The sequence below is a fragment of the Argentina silus genome (genome assembly GCF_951799395.1).
Source record: "Argentina silus genome assembly, chromosome: 10".
In the NCBI taxonomy this organism is placed as follows: domain Eukaryota; kingdom Metazoa; phylum Chordata; class Actinopteri; order Argentiniformes; family Argentinidae; genus Argentina; species Argentina silus.
The window spans coordinates 21,610,185-21,629,291 of NC_139664.1; positions in this window are offsets into that span (position 1 = coordinate 21,610,185).

Genomic DNA, 19,107 nt, shown 5'->3' on the forward strand with positions numbered 1-19,107 from the left:
TGACTTCCATTTAAAAGCAGATTCTTAGTTATGAGTGTGTAACTGTTCCATTGTTCTTGGACTGGATTCCCTTCATCAACACAGCCATTTTTTGCGATAAGCAATGATACATTTGAGCTTTTACATTTAGGCTATTAAAAAACAACTGAACGCTCTCACGATAGGCTAGATGATCGAGACCATAACAATAGAACTTTAGTCTCCCACAGATAAGGCTATTGCAATGCTATTTGCTACATTAACGCTATGTGTTTCAATCGATTTCAGTATCATTTAAACAAATTACCCTAAGTTCAGTGTTACATACCTGATTACTGTTGAATCATTTGCAAAATACTGATTTAAAAATGTCAAACCCTGTCAATAGTGTTGCTGGACTTAATGCAGCCTCTCCAGCACACAGGGAACATGGAGAGTGTTCACTTAATATGATGAGATGAGAATGTGTGTATCTACTACATTAAAGAGACCCCTGCCTAAAATCTAAGGGTAACATTTTACATTTAGGTCCAATTTATGGTTTATAATAAGTTAATAAATGATTTATAACTAGTTTATTATTCAATTATAAACCATTTACAAAGAGTTGTAACTCAACTTAGTTTAGATTGTTCGATATTCACTTGGTGCTTGCCAAATAGGGAGCTTGCAATTAGGAGGCAGTTATTTATGCTTTATAAATGCCCTTATAAATGCTTAGAAAACTAACCCTGATGGGAAATAATGCAACATTATTTGCAATGGTTACACAGCTGGGAAATTGTATTTGCTAGTTTTTACACCGGATTTGTGTAATTATGGGTGTAATTATTCTTAATTAATGTACTGTACCTATCTATGCCTTTATCCTACAATTAGCATCATGACTACCCTAATCAGATATGCTAGAAAATGAGACCCTCTGCTTGTAGATTAATTCTTGGCATGTCAAGACCTCATTGGACAACAGTGATAGCAGAGCAGTTTTCTCTTCATTCTTTTCAGTTGAAGCACCACAAAGTTTGCCCAAATATGACAATAGGGCAGTGCAGTTTCTCCAAGCCTCTCTGGGTACACTTTTTAATTTAACATTTTAAACATTGATTAATTAACAATAGCAACAACATTTGATAATTGTCTAATACTGTAATAATTATATTTCAACACTGTGTTAAGAATCATATTCGGTAGCAATTATATTCAAGGTCTGTAGGTTGGATTTAATGACTGCTACTGGGACACAATGTACAGGTCACTCTGTTACAGCATATAGGTTATCAGCATGACTAGCATTTCAATTATGTATAGGGCAGTACTCTAGAGAAAATAACTCCTATTTTGAAGGACTTTTTAGAACTGTTTTGAAAACCCGGAAGTGGTAGGTGCTAGCTCTCTCGTGTTGCTATCTTTACTCAGTTGTTGGTCAAAACTATCAAATGATATACAACATTTACAAATGATCGGTAGGCTCTGGCCAGCTGCTGCCTCGGTAAAAAAGAAAGATGTGTGTCACATAGTTTAGCAACTTACTTCAAAGGTGATGCTACTAACTAGCTACACAAGCTAGATAGGTACAGTGCCCTGCATACTTAATGCATTTTTCTTCTTTTGGCTCTACACTCCAAAAGTTTGGACTTGAAATCAAACAATTACTATAAGGTTAAAGTAGAGATTCTCAACTGATGGGACATATTTATCAAATTTGTCCAAATGAAGCACTCATGTTTAATAACTGCCTGAAGCCTGCAACCCTTTGACCCCACAAGACACTGGGTATCTTCTCTGGTGATGTTCTGCCAGGGCTATACTGCAGCCATCTTAAGTTGTTGTTTGTTTTGAGGTTGTTTTGCCTTAAATCTCCTCTTCAGCAAATTAAATGCATGTTCAATAGGATTTAAATCTGGAGATTGACTTGGCCAGTCAACAACTTCCCACCTTTTGGCCCTGAAAAAAACCCTAGATGCTATGGCAGTATGTTTTGGGTCATTGTCCTGCTGTATGATGAAGTGCCATCCAATGGGTTTGGAGCATTTGCTTGTACTTGGGCTGTTTCTGTACACTTCAGAATTCATCCTGCTGTAGCCGTCAGCAGTTACATCATCAATGAAGACAAGTGAGCCAGTTCCAGTGGAAGCCATACATGCCCTAGCCATAACACCCCCTCCTCCATATTTTACTGATATGGTGGTATGCTGTGGATATTGGTACATGTTAATCTTTGTCTCATCTGTCCACAATACCTTTTTCTAGAACTCTTCAGGCTCTTTTAGGTACTTTTTAGCAAACTGTAACCTGGCCATCCTTTTTTGGTGGCTAACTAGTGGTTTGCACATTGCAATGAAGCCTCTGTAGTTCTGCTGGTGAAGCTTCTGTGCATGGTAGTCTCTGATATATTCACTCCTACCTCCTGGAGTGTTCCTGATCTGTGGGACAATTGTTTTGACATTTTTCTTCATCATAGTTGTCACTTTTTGGTCATCCACTGTAGATGTCTTCTTTGGCCTACCAGGCCATTTGAGATTTCTGAGCTCACCAGTGCTTTTTTTCTTTGTAATGATGTTCCGAACTGTTGATTTTGGTTTTGGCTAGGTTTTGGCTATGTTTCTGATTTATTTATTTAGATATTTCAGCCTCATAATGGCTTCCCTGACTCTCATTGATGTCTCTTTGGTCTTCATGTTGACCGATAGCAGACTCCAAAGGCAAACGCAAAAGGAAAACGCAAAAGATCACTTTACTTGATGTTCCCTATGAACATTCATTACTGTTCATAATTGCTTAATTGGTGAGGCTACTTTACTTAGAGTGCCTTTATTTTAGATGTTATACTGTAGGTACACATTAATTATGCTCAGTTACAAATGTTGATAACTCATTAATTAATGTTGGTAACTCATTAATAAATTGTTAAGGGTGTGACATTTCATTAGTTATACATGTTGGTACCTCTTGTATGGTCAGAGGTTTTCTTCATAGGTACAGAGGATAGAAGAGTACTCACATGACTTCATTATCAATGCTGTCTACCCAATTATTAACCCAAACCAGTTCAGAGCACTAACTACACATTGGTGAACAGAGAGAAGGGGTAAGAAATGGATAGATAAAATAAAATAGATAAATAAAATCTGGGAACCTGCACAGTGGAACATGTTGAAAAGGACATCAGGATTTTAAGTATGGGCCATGAGGGAAAAAACATAGTGATAGCTGTACTGTAGTTTGGGAGATCTTCACATTGTACTGTACAGTATGTAAATATGTGTTGAATCGGTTTAATTCCCGAATAATCCCCACAATTCAGGAAATAACTTTCCCAACTGTGCAACCATTGCAAATAATGTTGCATGATTTCACATCAGAGTTGGTTTCCTAAGCATTTATAAATGCATTTATAAAGCATTAATAACTGCTCCTGATTGCAAGCTCCCTATTTAGCAAGCAAAAAGTGAATATAGAACAATCTAAACAAATGAGGTATAAGTTTTGGTTTATAATTGAATAATAAGCTGATTATAAATTATGTATTAACTAATTATAAACCATTTATAAACCCTTTACAAAGGGGACCGTAATGTAAAGTGTTACCAATCTAAGTTTCTCCACCCAAGCATACAGTTGGCACAATTGTGCATACATTACACTGCACTGGTGATCCGCATTATCATTGGTAAGACCCGCTTAAGGGAAATGAGAATAGACCCCATGTATTCTCCTCACAAAGGTCCTGAGTTGTCTAACCCTGTCATCTACATCCTACTCTAACATCCTATTGGATAACTGTCAATAAAATAAGGAAAAAACATTTCCAACCGTGTAACTGCTGCCATCTATACTATTACCATATCATTATATTATACTATATAGGTTGAGTCATTCAGACAATCTGTGTCACACTGGTTAACACCATTGGGTTAACAGGAACTAGAGTGGAATTGCATCACGGTGGTACTTCAGTGAAAGTCATCCCTATTATTCACTAAAAAATTTCCATTTACTGTAGGTGTGTGCAACCTCTCAATCGCTATCAGATATACAGTGATTTGAGGAAAATAATTGGGTCAAGCCTTTGGTACATTGCTGTGTGTGTGTGTATTTATGCACACATTTTCAATGTAATGGTTATGGGTGCAATGTGTAGCCATGGGAAATCAAAGTTAGATTTCCTCTGAATGTCTGTAAAATTGTATTTCACCTGAGGATGGAATTCCCCAAGGACTCCCCACTCACTGCCAAAATGGATTCTTCATAAGCAAAAACTGTGATCAGTCAACACACCAGACCTTCATATACTGGGATTACATGCCATTTTTGCACTTGAACTAACCACCCACTCCATCCAATCCCCAGTCTCTTTGGTCACGTTGTGAGTCACAGCAGTAACTTTCTCAGGGAAAAATTCATGGAGAGCTCTCAGTGGCCATTGGCTCATAATTAGCCCCATCATTGATTTGTCAGTCCAGAGTAAACTAAGGAGAGCTTCAATCATTAGTCTGATTCACTCCATCACGACAGTTATGAGAAGGATGACTGTTGCCATGGAAGCATAGTAAAGGTCCCACAGCGTATTCTTGAAGAGACAGACTCATTTGCTGCTGAAGATGCAGCAAAACATTACTGCTTCCTCGCCCACGAGCTCACACAAGCCTCAATGTTGAGCAGTTACAGACAATATTATATTGAGGCAAATAGGAAGAATGAGGATGCAATCGTATCAATACAAAATAATCAATTTAATAGTTACAAAGAAACTTACAAACCAACTCCTGTGTGTTTGAACACAGCTTTGTAGACTTGAGGGTTAGAGTTATTATGGTCCTAATTATTTGTAAGTTTCTTTGTAACTATTAAATTGATTATTTTGTATTGATACGATTGCATCCTCATTCTTCCTATTTGCCTCAATATAATATTGTCTGTAACTGCTAAACACTACGACATATTTGTGGCCATGTGTTCACTTAGAATTCATGTTAACGTTAATTGCTTGTGTATAGTTGGTAATACACTGAGAGTTATTGGACTTACAATTGTACATTTCTCATGATTCCTTGCAACTTCTGTTTCTCACTGTTAAAAAGGATATTTATGAGTACATATTCGCATGACACATTACATTCTCTTATTTAAACTGGTTAATTGTTCTGTTCTTGATAGTCAGGCAGGGAGGAGCAAATCATTAAATTGGAGTCAGATGTACTAGATTAATTTAACTTAATGTTAATTTGTGTCACTAGCTTAGAGAGCACAATAATCCACTTTGTCATGCCTTTGACTATTTTAGTGTAATTGTATGGAATAACTTTATAGGCACCATATGGTGCAATGGGAATTGCAATGACAATTCAGAATGCTTCTCCTCCTCTCTCCCTCCCTTTGCTAAATGCAGACTACTTCTAACTGAAAAAATTAATCTGTTGATCATTTTCTCTTTTTCATCCAGCAAATGTCTTAGTATGACCTTAAAACTAGCCAAGGTTTTGGTGGTTGAGGTGCAGCCAATATTTAGTTTGGAAATGTACACATAAACATGAACACAGAAATGAGCCAGCCAGCGGAGACACATGAAATGAGTGCTTTACCAGCAGCTGTGCATTCATACTGTGACAGAAAACCCTGTCATGTGCCTGATACCCTATACCATATATCTCCCTAAACTACCCCACCAGCTCCCACCGAGTGCTTGGTTGTCTGACTGGCTACACTTGGTTGTCTGACTGGCTACACAGTACACAGAAGTAAACTTCTCCAATGAATCTGTCAATAGTTTTCACGTTTTTATCCAGCTACATGACCTTGAAACTTGCAAAGGACTTGCATGGTTGAAAGTGCAGTCGTTATTTAGTTTGGAAATGTTCACGGAAACATGAACACGGAAATGAGGCAGCCAGCGGAGACACTCACATTCGCCCAAAGTTTCAAATCCCCTCCAAACAAAACTCATACAAGGCTGTAATGTTAAGCATAGTTTTGGTTACTTAGGTTGGCTAGCACTGATAAATGCTTGCAGCTCCCAGGCAGTACAGTAGGTAAGGTTACACAGTACAGTAGGTTACACTCAGCCCTCTTAACTCAATGCACAGCGACCCAGAGCTGAGTGCAACTGCAGATCTGAGGTCAAGGCATCACTGTTACAGGTGTCACACTGCTGCAAAACAGTATTGCTTCCTTGCTCTTCTTCATCCTATGGATCGCAAACACATGTAACTGCCCTCCAAAATAAATGTTACCTCATCAAAAAGCTAGCAATTCGATGGTGCAGGTGGGGGTATTTCAACTTGAGGACTGAGTTTACCATCTCAACTTGGTTACACATGCTGTGGATCTCGTCTTGTGGGTGCAAATATGGCAAGAATATTGGTAGGGAACAGTTTTCATGGTAAGAAATGGGGTTCCAATATAGCCCATAGCCCATAACCCTCATTTGCTTCTGTGTTTTCCTGCCTGTGTGCCACCAGACTGTTTGATTATATTGTTTTCTCACCCAGAGCATATTTTGCCTAAAAATTGGCAATGTTCTGGGGTCTGTCTGATTAAATAAATTGAGAACCTGAAGATTGCTAGTTTGCCTTATTTTCTACAATGTGATAGTGTCATTGCATACAGTTGCAACAACAAATAGAGGTTATTACATAGAGTAGTAACAGAACAAATACAATGTAGAGATGATTATCTGTCTACATGTGGTCTGTGTACATTGTGTGATTACTGATATTGAAAAAACAATGTTATGATTGCTAATGGTTGATGATTGCTACTTGCTAATGATTGCTAATGATAGCCATTCATTCATGATAATGACCATTAAATCTTTGAGGGGAACAAACTAAAGAGGCATGGAACATTCACATATTGTGTGAATACTGTATGAGTTCAAATCCTCCCATGGCCACAACCCATTAGAATTCACTTAGGAGTCAGTGGGCAAAGGGGGACTAAACAACTTAGTTTCTTTCCCCCGAAGAATCGAAAATGTTTGTCATTTGTTGATATAATGATTGTGGATAATTATAATGATTTCCCTTATACATTGGCTATGATCAATTCACCGAGACAGTTTTTAGATATCTACAGTGGTTCCCTTACTTAGACATTTGACATTGGTGTGGTAGGGAGAGAGGCACTTAAAGGAGCAGAGTGGAAGTCTGTTGCGTCTGTACCTTGTGTTTCTGCATGTGTGCATGTTTTGAAGAGGCAGCCAAAAGAGACAGAAAGGCGAAAATCGGTGAGTCCACTCTTGTAGAACACCCCTGGCCAGTAACAACATGTTTGTACAGTATACAAACCGAGTCGGGTACCGACACTCTTTTTTAGAAAGTGCTTTTCGGGACCAAACAGTGTGGGTAAATTTACTTCAAGGAATGTCATTCTATGATCGCAACCGATTAAACATAGTAGGCCTATTGCTCTGTCACCTAACATTTTCCTGTTTAGCGACTTCACACAGAAAGTTTGCGGTTAAGCAATGTTTAACCAATGGTAACTGCGCCCTTCTTCTTCTTATGTTGTTAATGCCTACATGGGTTAGGGTTCGGGCTCGCACATAATCCGCTGCCAATAGGCCGAAATACAAATACAGTGCAAGTAATAGGACAGAGAAGCATTCTTCTTTTGGCTCTATGCTCCAAAGATAACTATGAGCAATTACTATGAGGTTAAAGTACAGATTGTCTGTATTGAAGGGTATTTTTGTACATGTTGCCAGGTCTGTACTGCAGCCATCTTCAATTGTTGTTTTCTTGGCTAAAATCTTATCATCAAAAATTGTGTCACACACAATTAAATAAATGTTAAATAAATGTTCAATGTACTGTATGATGAAGCGCCATCCAATTAATTTGGAGGCATTTGCTAGAACTCGAGCAGACGAAATGTTTCTGTACACTTCAGAATACATTCTTCTGCTGCCGTCAGCAGGTACATCATCAATTAATTAGCCAGTTCTTTTATTTTATTTATTTTATTTTTTATTTTACAAATTAAGTATGTGGTATGCTGTAAATCCTTTTTTCTCCAAACGTTCCTCTTGCAGTCACTCTGGTACATGGTATATGTTTGTCTTATCTGTCCACAAAACATTTTTCCAGACCTCTGCAGGCTTTTAAGGTACAGCAATCTTTATGGGCTATACAGATATGTCGATATGAAAACACTGTAATTTCCATTATTACGAGCATTAACATAGATTATTTGAACTGAATTAAAATATTATTTGAATATACAGGGGATGTTTTTGAGCAGTTATACTGAGACGTGGTTGCTGCTTCTACTCACTTCCACTAGCATTAATTTATCTTGATTTACATTTACATTTATGGCATTTAGCAGACGCCTTTATCCAAAGCGACTTACAACGGAGAGAACAGGGCGCGGCTGGGGTGGCTGGGGTGGGAAAACAAAGTTATATACATAGATGCCTTATAGGTTACTACTCCTTTCATCAAATTATTCTTTGATTATGATGCAATCACTTGGGCAACCTTGTCAGGGGACGTACTCAGTACGATTTGTTATGTCAGCTAAATGGCATATATACTTTACCAGCGTACTGAACAATTTGTGCCTGAGCCTACCACTCACCCATGAAAGCCCGCCTCAAAAGCACATCTAATTGAACTGGATCTAATTTGAATGCTATATAAACTTGTCATATTATCTTCTCAATATCTTGGAATGGATCGTCAGCTTACAGTTGATTACAAATTTGCTCAGAGAGAGGATCACACCGTTCCCCACCCCGGCCCTATATTATAATTCACTGCACCTTGAAAACAAACAAATATGCTGGTTCGCAAATTGCTTCCCATTAAGACACTGAAAATCCTAGGCCTATTCAAATTAACCCAACAATTCCTTTGATGATGTATTCCTCAAAGCAGACTTGAGACATGATACCTGAAAGATGATACAGAGTACATTTTTACATTTACATTTATAGCATTTAGCAGACGCCTTTATCCAAAGCGACTTACAACAATATATTTGTTTAAGTAAGTGAATCATCTATCCAACAGTCATCATAAGACAAAGTAATCAATGCTCACACCAGGGGCCATTGGCAGTCGTAATGCCAGTAGGCAAATTTTTTTTTTTAATTTAAATATATTTTATTAGCAGGAGAGAACTTGTACAGGGGGGTAGCAGGGGAGAAGAGGGGTTGGGGTTAGGGTTATTATAGGGGGGGGGGGGGGGGTAGTCTTTAGGAGGTCTTTAGGAGGGACTGTTAAGATGTATCTTGAAGAGATGGGTTTTCAATCTACGGCAGAAGATCGGAAGTGACTCTACAGTCCTGACAGTAGTGGGAAGCTCATTCCACCAGCGGGGCGCCAGGACAGTGAAAAGCCGTGACCAAGTAGTGCGGCCACTGCATCCACATAGATGCGGCAGTGTCAGGCGGCGGTGCCAGGCGATGTAGGATTAGGTTTTAATTCTTTCAATGCTTTCCTCAAACTAATACTACTCTAGTACATATTGATATACCACTTTCATAATGTCGGTCCCAGCCAAGCCAAAATGTAACTCTGGAGATCAGAGGGTAAAGGATGTAACGTTTCTGGTCCTGTCTTCAAGGTGAAACAATAGCCATGACCAGATTACAGAATATTTCAACACAGGTGCCAATTACCCCTGATAAAACACTCGAATCTTCTGCTTTGTTGATTCGTCTTTGTTTGTACACGAGAGGTGTGGAGCAGCGTGTATACAAGAAAGGTGTTGAGCAGCGTGAGGAAGATCACCGGCTACAAGCAGGCTAACGACCCGCAACTGGCAGGAGATCTGGTCAGGGCCAACGAGTTGAACCAGTTCTTCAACAGGTTTGACTCGGCGGCTCATTGTCTCCCTCCCCCCAGCTCCACCAATGACTCTCCACTCCATCCTCCTTCTCCTGTTGCCCTCCCCTCCCCCTGCCCTGTCTGGACCCATTCACACTCCTTACCTACCCCTTTGTCCCATCCAGTACCCTCTCCATTACCCTCCTCCTCCAGCCCCACCATTTCCTCACTTCACAACTCTCCAGCGCCCCCATCATTCTGGCCCCCGACACCACTGCCACAGCCAGTGACCCCCACACCACCCCCCCGCTCCAGTGTCATCATCAGTACGGCTCAGTACGGGAAGAAAGAGTTGGGGAAACTCTGCACTAGGAAGGCTGTGGGCCCTGACGGTGCAGTTTGCCTACCAGGCAGACATCGGTGTGGATGATGCCATCATCTACCTGCTACACAGAGCTCACTCCCATTTAGATAAGGCTGGCAGCACTGTGAGGGTCATGTTCTTTGACTTCTCCAGTGCATTTAACACCATACAGCCCTCACTACTTGCGGATAAGATGCTGAGGATGCAGATGGACTCCCCCATTGTTTCCTGGATTACGAACTACCTGACCAACAGGCCACAGTTTGTACGGCTGCAGGGATGTGTGTTGGACTGGGTGGTGAGCAGCACTGGCACCCCCAGGGGACAGTTCTGGCTCCCTTCCTCTTCACCCTCTATACCTCGGACTTTCAAGATTCAAGATTCAAGATTCTTTATTTGTCACGTGCATACAAGTATACAGTGAAATGCAAAAGTGACAGTGCCACAGAGTAGTGCAACAATACAATAAGTTTAAAAATAGAATAAAATAAAAATAGAAGTACTAAAAAATATACAGTATGGACAGTATAAACAGTATAAACAATATGAACAGTATAAGCAGTAAGCAATATAAATAGCAGATGGATGATTATGTGTGTGCATATGTGTTATGATGACAGAGCGTGTGTGAGTGACTTGAGGGGGGCACTGGTGGGGTCATCGTTGATGATTCTGATGGCGTGGGGGAAGAAACTCAGCCTTAGCCTCTCTGTTCTTGCTGCATGACAGCGGAGGCATTGTCCTGACCGCAGCGGCTGGAACAGTCCATGCTTTGGGTGGTGAGGGTCCTTCATAATCCTGTAGGCTCTGGTCCTACACCTCCTGGTGTACAGGTCGTGGAGAGGGGGGGTTGGAGCTCCCATGGTTTTTTCTGCCAGGCGTACCACCCGAAGTCCACAATCAGCTCTTTTGTCTTGGAGACATTCAGGATGAGGCTGTTCTCCTGACACCAGAGTGACAGGTCCGCCACCTCGTCCAGGTAGCCTTTCTCATTGTTGTCTGAGATCAGCCCCACCACGACCGTGTCGTCCGCAAACTTAATGATGGAGTTTTCGCTGGACTTAGCCACACAGTCGTGGGTGTACAGGGAGTAGAGGAGGGGACTAAGGACACAGCCCTGGGGGGACACTGTGCTCAGTGTGAGTGAGCTGGAGGTGTGTCTACCCACCCTGACCACCTGTGGCCTGGCCGTCAGAAAGTCCAGGATCCAGGCACACAGGGGAATGTTCAGTCCTAGACCAATCATCTTATCAGCCAGTCTGGTGGGGACTATGGTATTGAACGCTGAGCTGTAGTCTATAAACAGCATTCTCACATAGCCCCCCTTCTGTCTGTCAAGGTGAGAGAGAGTGGTGTGGAGGACCTGGGAAACTGCATCGTCTGTAGATCTGTTTGGTCTGTACGCGAACTGCAGTGGGTCCAGGGTCGGAGGGAGGGAGGAGCAGATGTAATCCTTAATCAGCCTCTCAAAGCACTTCATGACCACTGAGGTTAGAGCCACGGGTCTGTAGTCATTCAAGCAGGCTGGGGAGGTGATCTTGGGCACAGGGACAATAGAGGATCTTTTAAAACAGGTGGGAACTACTGAATTAGCCAGTGAGAGGTTGAATATAGTGGTGAACACAGGAGCTAGCTGGTTAGCACAGGTCTTAAGTACTCTCCCAGGTATGCCATCTGGGCCAGCAGCTTTCCTTGTATTCACCTTCAGCAGAGCCCTCCTCACGTCGTGTTCCGTCACGGAGAGTGCTTGCTCTGCCCCAGCGTGTGACCTCCCATCAGCCGCGCTAGCCAGCACTCTGACGTTGTTGTTGTTAGCCGGCGCGCTAGCCGTGGTGTTGCCAGCCTCAAACCGTGCATAAAAAGAGTTCAGGTCTTCGGCTAGGGAGGCATCTGCACTTCCGGTTGAGGGGGGTGTGTGCCGGTAATCCGTAATAGATTGTAGTCCTCGCCATAGGCCCCTGGTGTCGTTGTTCTCCATCTGCGCCTGCATTCTGTCTGCGTATCTCCTCTTGGCGGCTTTCACCGCCCTCCGCAGTTTGTAGGACTCCGCTTTATACTCCTCCATGCTGCCGGATGCCAGCCCGGAGTTGTAAGCGGCGGTGCGAGCCCTCAGAGCAGCACGGATGGAACTGTCGACCCAGGGTTTCTGGTTAGGGTAGATCTTTACCCTTGTAGTTGGTACGATGTTATCGGCTAGTGTAGAGATAAAGTCCAAGACAGTCTCTGTAAACTCGCTGACATCGCTGGAACTTGATTGAAACATATCCCAGTCGACGTCACTCAGCGTGTCTTGTAATGCGGCCTCTGATTGGTCGGACCACCGCTTTCCCTCCCTTTTCACGACCGCTACCTGTTGGATCCTCTGTTTGTAAACAGGCATCAACAGAATGGCGCAGTGATCTGATTTTCCAAAGGGAGGGTGGGAAACAGCTTTGTACCCATTCTTAAACTGAGTATAACAATGGTCCAAAGTTCTATCTCCCCTGGTGGCACACTTGATGTGTTGACGGAAGTTTTTAAGGTTAGCCCGATTGAAATCACCTGTTACTATCATCGCCGCCTCAGGGTGGTTGCTCTGATGCCAGCACAGTGTATCATGTAGGGTCGATAGCGCTGCCTCTGTGTTGGCCTGTGGTGGAATGTAGACGGCTGTGATGATGATTGAGCTGAACTCCCGGGGAAGGTAGAATGGGCGGCATGAGATGGTCAGATGCTCCAGGTCAGCCGAGCAGGACTGAGAAAGCGTCGTTACGTTGTTAGGGTTACACCAGTTGTTGTTGGTCATGAAACAAACTCCACCACCCTTGGATTTGCCGGACTCCTCCGTTCTATCCGCCCGGAAAACAGAGAAGGACCCGGAAGGGCAGATTACTCGGTCCGGTACCAACGAGGTAAGCCATGTCTCTGTTTGACAAAGTATGTTACAGTCTCTTACGTCTCACTGGAAAGTAATCCTCGCCCTGAGATCATCCATCTTGTTCTCCAGAGACTGGACATTAGCAAGAAGTATGCTAGGCAGAGGTGGACGGTGGGCCTGAGCTCTCAGCCGATTCCGAATGCCTGCCCGCTTTCCCCGGTGTTTCCTCCTCTTTTTTGGCGCGCTCCCATTGTTGTTATCGTGGGGGGTCCTTCTGATCTCCGCCGGCCACGCCGTGTCGATAGAATAATTATCCAAAATACTTGGTCTTAAGTTGTAATTTACATGTAGAAGTGTGTCCTTGTCGTAGGATATCAGTGCCAGTGAGTTTCTCACAATGAGAGAATTTAGAAAACACATAAAAGCTAAAAAAACGCACATCCTCTGCGGAGCTCTCACAACGGCGACCGGCATCGGCGGCACCATTTTCTAAGTCTAAGACTTCAGGCACAACACAGATACTTGCCATCTGCAGAAGTTCTCGGACGATTCTGCTATTGTGGGACGTGTCAGTGGACGCCAGGAGAGTACAGAGGACTGGCGGACAGTTTTGTTGAGTGGTGTGAGCAGAACCACCTGCTACTCAACATCAGCAAGACAAAGGAGATGGTGGTGGACTTTAGGAGGACTAGGGTCCCCTTGTCTCCTGTTTCCATCCAGAGAGAGGACGTGAAGGTGATCCAGAGCTACAAGTACCTGGGGGTGCACCTAGACAATAAACTGGATTGGAATGGTAACGCAGATGTCCTGTACAAGAGGGGCCAGAGCTGGCTTTATTTCCTGAGGAGGCTCAGGTCCTTTGGTATGTGCAGGATTCTGCTGAACATGTTCTACCAGTTAGTGGTGGCCAGTGCAGTGCTGTATGAGGTGGTATGCTGGGGGGGCAGCATCAAGGAAGGTAACACCAAGAGGCTGAACAAGCTTATTAAGAAAGCTGGTTCTGTCCTCTGTGTCACCCTGGACACTGTGGAGGAGGTGGCCAATAGGAGGATGAGGACCAAACTCCTGGCCATCATGGACAATCCCTCACATCCCCTACATGACACTCTGGCAGAGCAGAGAAGCTCCTTCTGGGGATGTTAAATCTTACTGGACTGTTCTTACTGTGTATAACGTTTCAGATGTCTATTTTCTTTTTTTTTTCTGTTTGTTTGTGATGTGAGCTGCTGTAACGCCTTGATTTCCCCTCGGGGATCAATAAAGTATCTATCTATCTATCTATCTATCTATCTATCTTTAAATCATTGTCAAGAATGACCCTTCACTGTGTGTGCTCTGTTAAAACCTGGTATTTGGTGTTGGAGATTAATGCCATGCAAATTGCCCCAATCGGGCAGGGAATTGGGATAATGAAGGCCTTGTTCAGAGAGGAAGAGCTATGAAAGGGGTTGATTAGCTCTTTGGAGGGCACACTTGCATTGAGCAGCTACCACAGATCTGTGACTGTGAGAATGCCTCACTACATCAGAGATTTGGAGCACAGCTGATGAAAAGCGACCTTACACTTTCATGTCACAATCCATTAAGGTGAGGATGTTGGTGGATAGACATCATTAGCAGTCATAACATGTCAATTCCTGATAGCTAAATTGGCACACTCTGTATTAGGATACAGTGAAACAGTTTATGTCTCACTAACTCAATGTTTGTGTCGCAACATTTGTGACCGGCACGCACAAAGGGAGACACAAGGAAAATCTAAATTTCAGGATTCCTACATTTAATCATGACATATTTAATCAATCACACAATTCAATGTAGACTGTTGTGGATTTGTGTGAGTTTTAGGTTTGAATATGGTTATAACTAAATTTAAATTAGCAAATATCTAGGCCTATTAAATTAGACCGTCACCAAAAAGACTGGTACGCATCAACAACCCATTCATCACTAAAATTATTCATCTCTCCCATACCCATTATCACTGCTGCATCAGAGTAGGCCTAGGCTAATGTTCTTAATTCTGTCTCGTTAAGTGTCTGTGACATTAGATTTTTGATGGTAACACCCACATCCAAGCTGGTCAGTCATCCAAGCTGGTCAGCCGGCACCATCCACTCCACGCGCTCCCTGGCTGTCTGAAACCCTGCAAGCTTGTAGAATAGGGCACCCTTATCTCTCTCTCCTCCTCAACTACACCTCATCTGCATCAGCGGCAACTACACCTCATCTGCATCAACTTCCTTGACCCTCACCAATCCGGCTTTAAAGCTGGGCACTGGGTATGGAAACTGCTCTCCTCGCTGTCACGGAGGCTCTCCACTCCGCTCAAGCTTCCTCCCTCTCCTCTGTTCTAATTCTTCTGGACCTGTCCGCTGCATTTGACACAGTAAACCACCCAATCCTTCTCTCCACCCTCTCAGAATTGGGCATCTCTGGCTCTGCACTCTTCTGGTTTGCATCCTACCTGGCCGATTGCTCCTACCAGGTGACATGGAGAGGATCGCTGTCCTCTCCATGACCCCTCACCACTGGTGTCCCCCAGAGCTCTGTCCTTGGGCCTTTACTGTTCTCTCTCTATACCAAATATCTCGGCTCTGTAATTTCTTCACATGGTTTCTCCTACCACACCTACGCAGATGACACTCAACTTTTTCTCTCCTTCCCCCCTTTTGACTCACAGGTGGCAACACGTGTCTCGGCATGTCTTGCAGACATTTCTGCTTGGATGTGAGCCCACCACCTCAAGCTCAACCTTGACAAGACTGAGCTGCTCTTCCTCCCAGGGAAAACCTGCCGTCTCCAAGACTTCTCCATCACAGTAGAGAACTCTACTGTGACCTCCTCCCATACAGCCAAGAACCTTGGGGTGATCCTTGACAACCGCTTATCCTGTGTGGCGAACATCACAGCGACAGCACGCTCCTGTAGATTCTTCCTCTACAACATCAGAAGGATACGTCCATTCCTCACCAGAGAAGCAGCACAACTTTTGGTCCAAGCACTTGTAATCTCTCGCCTTGACTACTGCAATGCACTCTTGGCTGGACTCCCCGCCCCCTCCATCAGGCCTCTGCAGCTCATCCAGAATGCTGCCGCTCGTCTGGTGTTCAATCTCCCCAAATTCTCCCATGTCACGGCCCTCCTCCGCACCCTCCACTGGCTCCCGGTAGCAGCTCGCATCAAATTCAAGACCCTGGTGCTTGCCTACCGGGCGGCAAAGGGAACAGCCCCCCCCTACTTGCAAGCAATGGTTGGCCCCCAAACCCCTGCAAGATCACTCCGCTCGTCCACCTCGGCTGCCCGCCTGGCACCGCCACCTTTATGTGGATGCAGTTCATTCGGTCACGGCTTTTCACTGTCCTGGTGCCCCGCTGGTGGAATGAGCTTCCCACTACGGTCAGGACTGCAGAGTCACTTCCGATTTTCCGCCATAGATTGAAAACCCATCTCTTCAAGCTACATCTTAACAGTCCCTCCTAAAGACCGCTTCACCCTCACTACCCCCCCTATACTAACCCTAACCCCGAGACCTCTTCTCCCCTGCTACCCCCCTGCCCCCCTGTACAAGTTCTCTCCTGCTAATAAAATATATTTAAAATATAATAATAATAATAATTAGCCTACTGGCATTACAACTGCCAATGGCCCCTGGTGTGAGCATTGATTACTTTGTCTTATGATGACTGTTGGATAGATGATTCACTTACTTAAACAAATATATTGTTGTAAGTCGCTTTGGATAAAGGCGTCTGCTAAATGCCATAAATGTAAATGTAAAAATGTACTCGGTATCATCTTTCAGGTATCATGGATCAAGTTTACTTTGAGGTATACATCATCAAAGGAATTGTTGGGTTAATTTGAATAGGCCTAGGATTTTCTTTCAGTGTCTTAATGGGAAGCAATTTGCGAACCAGCACATTTGTTTGTTTTCAAGGTGCAGTGAATTACAATATAGGGCCGGAGTGGGTGTGATCCTGTCTCTGAGCAAATTTGTAATCAACTGTAAGCTGATGATCCATTCCAAGATATTGAGAAGATAATATGACAAGTTTATATAGCATTCAAATTAGATTCAGTTCAATTGGATGTGCTTTTGAGGCGGGCTTTCATGGGTGAGTGGTAGGCTCAGGCACAAATTGTTCAGTATGCTGTTAAAGTATATATGCCATTTAGCTGACATAACAAATCGTACTGAGTACGTCCCCTGACAAGGTTGCCCAAGTGATTGCATCATAATCAAAGAATAATATGTCAATACAACAAAGTTCTCTGGGGACAAACATAGCAAGTGTGTGTTGAAAGCTCCTTAGGAGACTGGTAAATATAGCTATTTGAGCTAAACAATTTTTTTTGCTTAACATATTTTTATTTGATATTTGGGACATGTGTACTGGTACAAGTAATGTGGAGGTTTGGCAGCCAAATATGACCATTTTTATATCTATTTTGTTTGGGTGTCTCCAGTGACGTTCCACTTTACCAGCGTATAGCTGCTCCAAGTTGTTCGCTTCGCCTCTTACACATCAATTTTTCTAAATCAATTTGATGAAAGGAGCAGTAGCCTATAAGGCTTTGTTGTATATAACTTTGTTTTCTATTTTACATCCTGTAAGGTATGTAGATCCCCAAGGTATGACATTCAATTCATGATTTGAAACTTAAAATATGTTTTCAGTCTTTTATAAAGTTTTTTTATGAAAAGGTGAGACTGTTGTAATTACCTCACTAACTTCTACACTTGCACCATTGAGAGTATCCTGTCCGGTTATATCACTGCCTGGTATGGCAGCTGCACCATCCTCGACCGTTAAGCCCTGCAGAGAGTGCTGAATACAGCCCAGTTCATCATGGGCCGTGACCTCCCAGCCGTACAGAATATCTACTCCTAGAGATGCAAGAGGAAGGTCATCAGGGGCTTCAGCCACCCCAGCCGTGCCCTGTTCTCTCCTTTATTGTCTGGCAAATGGTGCCAGAGTGTCCAGACCCGGACCAACAGGTTTGCGGAATAGCTTCTACCAGCAGGCCATGACCCACAAGATACAAGATCCTTTCATTGCACACAAATTCTTTTGGTGGAATTCGATTCTTCCTGCCACCTGCAATACTGTCAGTGTGGCAGACCAGGATCATTCTCAGTGGAGGAATAACACAATCAATGTCAGGGCAGGGCCGGCTCTAAGAGGGGGGCATAAAGGGGCAATGTCCCCCCAACCGTGCCTCTATGAAAATGTTTTACTGCGTTATGGTTGAATTTTGCGGTGATTGATCAAATCCGCATGGCTGACACTCATAAACACAACACATAATTGTGTCTCCAAAAATGTACAGCGGCTATGGTTTTCATTGTCAAATATTAAGGCATTAAAATCTACTGTGTCTCATGTCTCTCTGCAATGTACACAGTAATTCAGCTGCTGTTTGTCAGTGAAAGATCTGCTCAAAGAAGAACAGGGATGGTAGCAGTAGGAAATTCAGTTTTAAGGTGGTAGATAGTCATTGTAGGCTTAGCCTACTTTGACTTGCTGAGACATTTTGTCTGTACATTGTCTTATTGTTATCTGCCTACCTCCCTTGGCTAGCCACACTGTGTTCCACTCACAAAAATTCAATGTCCCCCTGCTGACTATGTTCTGGCGCCGGCCCTGCGCCAGTGGTAGATACTAATTACATTGTTTTTCATCACCATACCCCTGCTGCATCTTGCTTTGCCAGTAGAAATTTCAGCAGTATCCAGCAAAACCACCACCAGTGGCCAGCACTGAGAGTGGATGATGTACAGTATCCACCAACCACAGTGAAAGACGAGAGAGCTGTCTCTCTCATTAGCCCACAGTGGAGCCAGGGCCGCAGGGATCTCACAGCAATTAAAATATCTCTCTGGGAGAAAGAGAGGGAGAAGAGGTGGGGGCGAGAGATTGAGAGAAAGGGAAACAGACACCCTCCCCACACAGGGGGCACAAACTTACTCATCCCAAGGGCAGTCCCATAGCTCATGGTCTCTGACTGGAAACCAACCCAAAAGCAGGGATGCATTAGCATTCCAATTTATTCCTGTGTAATGTCTTGCCTGCACTTGTCTGCACGAGCCTACACTTTTCAACCAATCTGTGAGGGATCTGCCTGAGGTT